This window comes from Pleuronectes platessa, chromosome 9 (genome assembly GCF_947347685.1).
Source record: "Pleuronectes platessa chromosome 9, fPlePla1.1, whole genome shotgun sequence".
In the NCBI taxonomy this organism is placed as follows: domain Eukaryota; kingdom Metazoa; phylum Chordata; class Actinopteri; order Pleuronectiformes; family Pleuronectidae; genus Pleuronectes; species Pleuronectes platessa.
The window spans coordinates 28040412-28043647 of record NC_070634.1 but is presented as its reverse complement, the minus strand read 5'-3'; positions in this window follow the sequence as shown (position 1 = coordinate 28043647).

The following is a 3236-nucleotide window of genomic DNA, read 5'->3' as shown; positions in this document are numbered from 1 at the left end:
GCCTCTTGTGAGTCAGGTCCTCTGGACACGAGGTGGTGGAGGACAGAGTCAAACCCACGTCCTCGCACCACCCAACCGCCCAGAAGGTGGAGACGCAGGAACTCCAGGGGTTGTTCAAGGGGATCTTCTAATTATATAACTATGAAAATAAAATAAAAATAATAATGATTAATATTGTTCTTTTCTCCTCACTCCCCTCCACCCTGTTAAACGGCTGCACAGACCTCCATGGATCTTCGACTCCAGCCAGAGGAGGTCGGTGTGGACCCGGTGAACCAGAAGGTCTGAACCCGGCTCCCTCAGCTCCTCGCTCACTGGTTGAGATCCAGAGATGGAAACTTGTTCCTCGACTGAACCTTTGAGCTGGTTTCGTTTCTCCATGACTTCAGCACGATCCGCCCCCCCGCAGAGTGACCGAACCTGGCTGTTGAACATCTGCTCCAGCTGCCACCCAGAGAAACCTCAGGTCTGCTCCAGATGTTTCCTCAGGTCCATTAGAACGGACCAATGTTACCTGCTCCAGCTGCCACCCAGAGAAACCTCAGGTCTGATGAGCAGAAGAAGAGACTGGGACTGGTGGTCGTCACTGAGGAGTTCATCACAGGCTGAACAGGAGGACGCGTCTGACAGCCCCCCCCCCCCCCCCCCCCATGTCCAACCGAAGGACCACTGGAGAACCTGCCTCCCTGCAGACTGATGTTACCTGCTCCAGATGTTTCCTCTGGTCCATTAGAACGGACCAATGTTACCTGCTCCAGATGTTTCCTCAGGTCCATTAGAACGGACCGATGTTACCTGCTCCAGATGTTTCCTCATGTCCATTATAACGGACCGATGTTACCTGCTCCAGATGTTTCCTCAGGTCCATTAGAACAGACCGATGTTACCTGCTCCAGATGTTTCCTCTGGTCCATTAGAACAGACCAATGTTACCTGCTCCAGATGTTTCCTCATGTCCATTAGAACGGACCGATGTTACCTGCTCCAGATGTTTCCTCAGGTCCATTAGAACAGACCAATGTTACCTGCTCCAGATGTTTCCTCATGTCCATTAGAACGGACTGATGTTACCTGCTCCAGATGTTTCCTCATGTCCATTATAACGGACCGATGTTACCTGCTCCAGATGTTTCCTCTGGTCCATTAGAACGGACCGATGTTACCTGCTCCAGATGTTTCCTCTGGTCCATTATAACAGACCAATGTTACCTGCTCCAGATGTTTCCTCATGTCCATTAGAACGGACCGATGTTACCTGCTCCAGATGTTTCCTCAGGTCCATTAGAACGGACCAATGTTACCTGCTCCAGATGTTTCCTCATGTCCATTATAACGGACCGATGTTACCTGCTCCAGATGTTTCCTCAGGTCCATTAGAACAGACCGATGTTACCTGCTCCAGATGTTTCCTCTGGTCCATTAGAAAGGACCGATGTTACCTGCTCCAGATGTTTCCTCTGGTCCATTAGAACAGACCAATGTTACCTGCTCCAGATGTTTCCTCTGGTCCATTAGAACAGACCGATGTTACCTGCTCCAGATGTTTCCTCTGGTCCATTAGAACGGACCAATGTTACCTGCTCCAGATGTTTCCTCATGTCCATTAGAACGGACCGATGTTACCTGCTCCAGATGTGGTTCTGTTTCTGTAGCACCCACTGACACCATCTCTCTCTCTCTCTCTCACTCAGAGAACATGGGCAGTGGATGTCGAACGCCCGGCTGTCTCTGTATTTATTCGTGGATCTTCTGAAAGGTTCATGGAGTCGTTGCATTAATCTCTGCGTCTGTTTTAAAAGCAACAATTAAAGATTCATCTGTATCCTCCCCCCCCTCCCCCCTCAAAGCTGTCACTGTAAAATATTAATGATGCTGAATCACTGAGAGGAGGAGAGCCGCAGATTATCAGAACCATGAAGACCAGCACCAACAGCTGGAACAAGTAGATGTTATCAGATGTTAATAACCACCAGTAGATGTTATCAGATGTTAATAACCACCAGTAGATGTTATCAGATGTTAATAACCACCAGTAGATGTTATCAGATGTTGGTAACCACCAGTGGATGTTATCAGATGTTGGTGACCACCAGTAGATGTTATCAGATGTTGGTAACCACCAGTGGATGTTATCAGATGTTGATGACCACCAGTAGATGTTATCAGATGTTGGTAACCACCAGTAGATGTTATCAGATGTTAATAACCACCAGTAGATGTTATCAGATGTTAATAACCACCAGTAGATGTTCTCAGATGTTGGTGACCACCATTAGATGTTATCAGATGTTAGTGACCACCAGTAGATGTTATCAGATGTTAGTAACCACCAGTAGAGGTTATCAGATGTTAGTAACCACCAGTAGATGTTATCAGATGTTGGTGACCACCAGTAGATGTTATCAGATGTTAGTGACCACCAGTAGATGTTATCAGATGTTAGTAACCACCAGTAGATGTTATCAGATGTTAGTGACCACCAGTAGATGTTATCAGATGTTAGTAACCACCAGTAGATGTTATCAGATGTTAGTAACCACCAGTAGAGGTTATCAGATGTTGGTGACCACCAGTAGATGTTATGAGATGTTAGTGACCACCAGTAGAGGTTATCAGATGTTAGTGACCACCAGTAGATGTTCTCAGATGTTGGTGACCACCAGTAGATGTTATCAGATGTTAGTAACCACCAGTAGATGTTATCAGATGTTAGTGACCACCAGTAGATGTTATCAGATGTTAGTAACCACCAGTAGATGTTATCAGATGTTAGTAACCACCAGTAGAGGTTATCAGATGTTAATAACCACCAGTAGATGTTATCAGATGTTGGTGACCACCAGTAGATGTTATCAGATGTTAGTGACCACCAGTAGAGGTTATCAGATGTTAGTGACCACCAGTAGATGTTCTCAGATGTTGGTGACCACCAGTAGATGTTATCAGATGTTAGTGACCACCAGTAGATGTTATCAGATGTTAATAACCACCAGTAGATGTTATCAGATGTTGGTAACCACCAGTAGAGGTTATCAGATGTTAATAACCACCAGTAGATGTTATCAGATGTTGGTGACCACCAGTAGATGTTATCAGATGTTAGTGACCACCAGTAGAGGTTATCAGATGTTAGTGACCACCAGTAGATGTTATCAGATGTTGGTGACCACCAGTAGATGTTATCAGATGTTAGTGACCACCAGTAGAGGTTATCAGATGTTAGTGACCACCAGTAG